The sequence below is a fragment of the Carassius auratus genome, chromosome 24, assembly GCF_003368295.1.
Source record: "Carassius auratus strain Wakin chromosome 24, ASM336829v1, whole genome shotgun sequence".
NCBI lineage: Eukaryota > Metazoa > Chordata > Actinopteri > Cypriniformes > Cyprinidae > Carassius > Carassius auratus.
This window is the reverse complement of record NC_039266.1, coordinates 20,976,995-20,984,087: the sequence shown is the minus strand read 5'-3', so window position 1 is coordinate 20,984,087 and position 7,093 is coordinate 20,976,995.

Below are 7,093 nucleotides of genomic sequence, written 5' to 3'. Positions count from 1 at the left end.
CCGCGCACGTTCCTCTGTGAGGCGTGCTGTCTGTTCGACCGAATCCTACTCCATACCGAGAAAAGAGATCCTCTGCAATGGTGAGAGTTTGCTCTTTTCCCAGCTGACCTGAAGGCCCAACAGGCTCAGGTGCCGGAGCACCACATCCCTGTGCTCGCACAACTGATCTCGAGACTGCGCTAGTATCAGCCAATTGAGAATGCGAACACTCTGCTCTCTGAGAGGAACGAGAGCTGCCTCCGTGACTTCCGTGAAGACACAGGGAGACTGGGACAGCCGGAAGGGCAGGACCTTGTACTGATATGCTAGTCCTTCGAACGCAAGCCGCAGAAAAGGTCTGTGGCGCGGAAATATGGACACATGAAAGTACACGTCCTTCAGGTCGATCGCTGCAAACCAATCTTGGGGACGGACGCACCTGAAAATGCGTTTCTGTGTCAACATTTTGAACTGTAGCCGATAGAGGGCCCGATTCAAAACTCGCAGAACCAAGACCGGTCGTAACCCACCGCTTTTCTTGGGTACAATGAGGTACGGGCTGTAAAGCCCCTTCCTCATATCGGCTGGAGGGACCGGCTCTATCGCGGCCTTCGCCAGTAGGACTGCGATCTCTTTCCGCAAGACAGGGGCATCGGACGCTTCCACTGTAGTGAAGCGGACACCGCAAAGCTTGGGGGGAAGCCGGGCGATCTGAATCGCATAGCCGAGGCTGATGGTTCGCAGAAGCCAGCGAGACGGGCTGGGTAGCGCTGACCAGGCGCCTAAGAACCGTACAAGCGGGACCAGCAGAACCACAGCCGTACCCGCAGTGGGGCAGCGAGGTGGAACACAGGGGCCCAACTCGGGCGGCTTGTGAGCAGGCCGGAGTGTGGTGCGAGTGTGGGGTGCAGGGCTCACCTGGTTCCACGGGTTGGCAGAGGGTGCGTGAGTAGGGCCTTTGTTGACGCTCTCGAACCGCCCGCAGCTGCCATCTGGCGAAGGAGGAGGATGAGTGAGGTCCGGTGCTTGGCCGTCCGCAACTCTCCGTGCCCTCCTGGGACCCAGAGAGGGAGGAAACTACTCTCCTGTCGAGATTTCCAATTTCTCCGCCTGGCCCTCCTCCAGGGGAGGGAGAGGTGCTTACACCATCCCCCAGAAAGCAGCTACCTCTCTCTGGGTCACCCGTCCCAGGGCCTCTTGCTCTTCTGCTTACCGTCAGGTTTGACGGGGGCCAGGACGGGAGGGGCAGCCTGCCTGTGCCCAGCTCAACGGCACCACTTGGAGGCTGCTGCAGATGCGACGCGTGAGCAGGGGCGGATGCAGGGGGCTGCCCTCGGCGACGAGCAGGCTGGGGCACTGCAGCCGGCGGGTGGGTGGAGATAGCAGCAGCTGCCCGCCGGGGCAGGATGTGTCGGATCGCCTCAGTCTGCTTCTGGGCAGCCGAGAATTGCTGGGCCAAAATCGCGGCCGCGGCAACGGGACTCCGCCCCCCTGAAGGTAGCGGAGCCTGGTTTGCAGCTCCGAGATGGTCATATTCCCGCAGTGAGAACATGACTCATCCACGAAAGCCACCTCAGCGTGCTCGACGCCCAGACACGTGAGGCAGCGATCGTGACCATCACCCGGTGCCAGGTAACGACCGCACCCAGAAACGCACGGGTGAAACGGCATCCTTATAAGGACGATCCTTCGTCTTTATAAAGACGCACCCGTGAAGCTCTTTTAGAGAAATTCTCTTTTAGTGCTGAGGCGCACAGGGGAATTGGCCGCTTGCAACACGACAGGGGTAGTGCAACCTGAAGTGTGCAATCCACTCGACACAGGAACGACCGCCGCTGAAGCGCCGTCTCGCCAACACACGAAGCTTCCGAGAGCGTGCTGAACCCGTAGTTCACAGCAGACACAGTTGAGCAGAGCGATACTAACGCTCGGCTCCGAAGCGAAAAGCTGGTATGCATTGCACCTGCTGCCCTCTTATACTCACGCAGTGATCAGCGGCAGCTGGATGCAATAATTGCATGCCAATGTGCATTGGCTCGTTTAGTTTACACTCGAAGTAGATTGGTCTATCGAAGCGATATCCCATATTCGTCGGTCATCCGACGTGGCGTCGAGAGTGACCGACTGAAAGGGAATGACAGGTTTAACAAATATGTAAAAAATAAATATATTTTTACAAAAGTTACCTACTGCAGCTTCAAGTTATTAAAAACTTCTGAACGGTAGTGTGGTTTAGACATTATATAAAATGGAATCTTTATCTGTGTCTTTGGAAAAGTGAAATGCCATTTTGCAAACTTTGTCAAATCCAGCAATTAGTTATTTTTATAAAACACATATTGTACCAAGAACTTGTAAAAAGCTTGTCTTCCCATAGATTCTGAGCACCCTATACACTGACTCTCACAAATTAGCATTCAAGACAGCACAGCAGATTTACACTAGCAATTTTAGCCAGTCCACACCATTTTTTTTTTTTACAATATGCTCCAAAAGTAGCAATATACTTTGAGATGTGTCATCTTGGGGTATAAATCTTTTCTATGATAGTGCATTACATATTCATATTCAGTACATTCTTTGATGTTCAGCATTACGGGTCTGACTGACTGAATTCAGTCATGAAGGTTTCTATTCTATTGAATGAATGACATGTTACGTAACTTTCATGTGGTCTTCAATTCAACTACACACTCAAATACCATTGTTATACCAGGAGTGAGTATATTTATGGAGCTAAATGACAAAATAAAATGTCAGGAAAAAAAATGCATCTTTAAAAGCTTGTTTTTCAGATATCTTTGATTGTATTTTTTATTTGCTGTATTATTCCGGACTATAAGTCGCACCTGAGTATAAGTCGCATCAGTCCAAAAATACGTCATGATAAGGAAAAAAACATATATAAGTCGCACTGGACTATAAGTTGCATGTATTTAGAACCAAGAACCAAGAGAAAACATTACCGTCTCCAGCCGCGAGAGGGCGCTCTATGTCTTCAGTGTAGACTACAGGAGAACTGAGCAGCATAGAGCGCCCTCTAGCGGCTGTAGACGGTAATGTTTTCTCTTGGTTCATTTCTCTTGGTTCATTTCTTTCGGTTCATGTCAAATTAATTTTGATAAATAAGTTGCACCTGACTATAAGTCGCAGGACCAGCCAAACTATGAAAAAAGTGCGACTAGTCCGGGAAATACGGTGATTTAGAAAAACAGAACAGCCAGGAAGGAAAATCAGGTACATTCTCATCTAAAAAAAATCTTTAGTATTTATTATTAATAATAACAATAATAATAATAATTTGAATGTTCTAATGTTCAGTATGCTCAAAAATGGTTACCCTGACAAAGTAAAAACCTTTGAGATAAATTTGCGATTAGTTTCAAAGCCTGCAAGGATGATTTTTTCCTCCTCATTTCTATAGAAGTCTCTTCTAAAACATCTGTAGACGCTTTGATCCATATTCAGTTGAAAAAAGTGCCTGTATGTGCGGCGCAGATGAATTTGTTGGTAACTTCTTAAGATAGATTGTGCCTTTGATCAGTCCAGAAAAAAAACTCTGATGTGTGTGGCTCTAAAAGACAGAAGTGAAGTGCTTTTGCCGTGATTATGATTGGAAGAAATAATAATAAAATCTCCTGAATGTCTTGACGTCTAAAGACCACCATGAATGGCAAGAAAGAAAATTACTACTTTTCCATTCCATCTCAAGGTCTAGGAAGATTGGAGAAATGACAAAAAAGACAGAAGAAGAAAAAAGATACCCGAAGACACTCTTTCAAAAATGTAGACCGCAGCGAGTTTATGAATGTCACACGCCTGACACATTAGCGAGTAGCTCACAATTCACCGAATATTTTCCATATCTCATGCTGATCTGACATCGAGGAGATTGATGGCTGTTTGACATGTAGATGCGTGTTCTTCTGCACTTCAAACTGTGACAGTTTATTAGAACAAATGGCGGTAGATATGTCTGATATATTATTTGAAGTCACAGACTTCATAGAAAAAGCATTCTTACATTTTAATCACTTTATGTTTTAGATCTTTATTGGTTTGACCATTATTATATTAGCTTACCTGAGTCCGTTTGAAAGAATGTAAACCGAAGTAGAATGCTTGTTAATTAAACTTGTATGTGCTTTATATGCTTACAGACTTTAATTCCCTCACGGCGCATGCTGAGATGTATTCGATTAGTGGAAGTGCCTCCCGTTATAAATTCTTTATTCAGAGGACGTTAAGAGCCGACTGGGACGCTGCCGTAGTGAATCGAGCCATGAAACTGTAAACAGCGGCTTGCTTGAAACAAATGCACTCAAAGGGCACAGACAGGGGTACAAACCCTGACATGCCGAGAAAGGCCATTAATCAACACCACACATCCCATTACACCAATGTGATTATTTAAACCTTGTCCTGCAGGGAAAAACCACTCCGGCCACTACTCTTTCACAGCTTCGGTAATATATCTCAGAAAATGATGTCTCTTGGCCATTAGTTCTCTAGTTCTGCGCAAAAAGTGGAACAGCGGGGGTGAAAAAACCTCGAAATGAACTTCAAAAAGATGTAATCTACAGTTAGCCACTCTATTCAGGTAAACTGATGCCCTAAGCTGCGCTGAGCTGCATCTTTATTGAAGCACTCTCTGAGGTTTGGTTCCCTGCCGGTTTCTCTTACTAGGTTTCCCTCGCGTTTGATTGTGGAATAATAGTAAGGGTCAATAATTGCACTTGGAGACTTTCAGAGGCGATGTGTCATGATAAAGTGATGCTAGCTGTGATTAGTTTAGCAGAGAAATTGACGAGGGCAAATTTTGTGCAATCGTCAACATCATATTGGGCATAAAAACGCTTTATGTGCAGTATACTGGGGTTGTGCACCATAGAAGGAAATATAATTAAAATGGAATGAAATTCATTCAACTGCTGAAAGTGTAGGTTTTCCATAATGCATTTTATTTTTCAGTGTGAAATCTTTTTTTAAAACTGCACTGAGAGTAGTTGTACAGCCAAGTTTGGGTTCGGTAATGATTCTGTACTTGCCACACAATCACAAAGTCAGGCTAAATGGTGAACTGGGAAATGTTATTGCAATTTAAAATAACTGTAGTACTTATAATTTCATGGACCTATTTTGAAATGTAATTTATTGCAGTGAATTTTCAGCATCATTTTTCCAGTTTTCAGTGTCACATGATCATTCAGAAAATCCTTCTGATATGCTGAACTGATGCTCAAGAAACATTTTATTATCAAGATTGAAAACATTTGAGGAGCTTAATACTTTTGCGGAAACCATGATATTTTTCTCATAAGTCTTTGATGGAGAAATTTCAAAATAAGATTAGAATAGAATGTTTAAAAAAAATGACTCTCACTTTTGTTCAATGTAATACTTTCTCGCTGAATAATAGTGTTTAAGTTTGAATAGAAGTGTATATATGCATAATAACACAAAACTTAATATAATTTATATAATAGTATATTAATGAACCACATAATGTTGCAAAATGTGTGTTAAACTAATGCAGTTCCTCTGTTGAGTGTCACTGCAACTCATGAACTGAACCGGGGCCAATTGTTAAATGCTGAATTTTGCTCAACACTGACATACTCACGGTAAGGTTAGACAGTTGACGTTGCAAAACGAGTCCAGTGACTCTAGAGGACCGTGAATGTGCAGTAACCCTAAAATAACAGTTGCAGAGCAAAGCTTAACTGCCAAATTGAAATCATTGGTTGGCAGCTCATTAAAAGTCACATCCTTCTTGGAAACCGACATCGGCTGAGGTAAATGTTCCAGTAAGTCAGCAGGACTTCTGCTGACTTGAGAGCTTTGGAGTATCTTTAGGACTTAGTCAAGGAACACTGTTGCTTATGTTTTGCATTTACTTCTACATACATGATTTGCATTTACTTACACATACAGTTTAGTTTGGTAGATTGGTTGCAGCTTACAGATGCATATGTTAATAATGGATTCATATAGGCATCTTCACCATGATGAGAAGACATATGACTTTAAATTCATCATCTTGAAATGCATGTCTCTTTTCAGATCTATTGATCCTCATGGATTCTCTCATCCTATGTGGATATTCGCACTCAAGGAAGAACACTCTTGTGTCTCGTCTTTAGTCAGACTGAAGTCTTTGATGGCTTTGTGTTGGGTGTGGTGTTGAATATGGATTGTTTATGTTCACAGTACACTTGAGGATAATAGTGTCTGGCTTGCAGTATAACACCTATAATCAGAGCGATGCAGACGGGTACAAGTGTCCTCCACAGTACAGAGCAATTCACGATTTGTCATTTAGCAGACACTTTTTATCCGAAGCAATTTGCGATACACGGATTGCTGGGAATTCCCAGTGGACAAACGTGGTGCTAGAGTTTCAGTTGGCATTGCACTCTGTCTTAACCAGACATGATGCGATAGGATTAAAGCAGCAAGTTAATTGTCTGTCCTTACTGGACGCAGAAATGCTGCGTGATGATATACAGACACAGCCAATCAGAATGTATTTGATGTTTAATATACAGCTGTGTGCAGTGGGATTTTGGGATGCTGAGATGGTGAAGACTGGGCCAAAAGAATAAAAATCAAGCAATGAGTAAAGTTTTATAAATGTGTGTTTTTTTTTTGTTGAGCTAATTAAACAAGATTTCTGTTTTCATTGCTTATTTCAAATATGTAATTGATGTGTAGTCTGGCTAGTTTGGGAGAACTTGGTCTGTTTTTTGTTTTTTTTATTCATCATGACACCGAGGCATACAGTATTTTTTATTATTACTTTTATTTATTTATTTGTGTGTAATTAATTGGATGTTTTTTATTTCAGCAGCTTGGCTGAATTGTGATTTATCCAAAAACATTATCAATAAGAAAAAAAGTTGCATTGCTTAATATTTTTGTGGAAACCAGGAATCGTTTTTAATAAATATAAATTAATTATATACTCTTTAGTATGACTTTGGTCTGCTTTATGTTGTTCAACTTTTTTTTAAACAGCCACAGAATGCATTTTTTCATTCCAATGCACTACTTTTCCATCGTTTTTCTATGTAAATTCAAGCTAGATGAATGTGTATGAGCCTTGGGCTCGAGT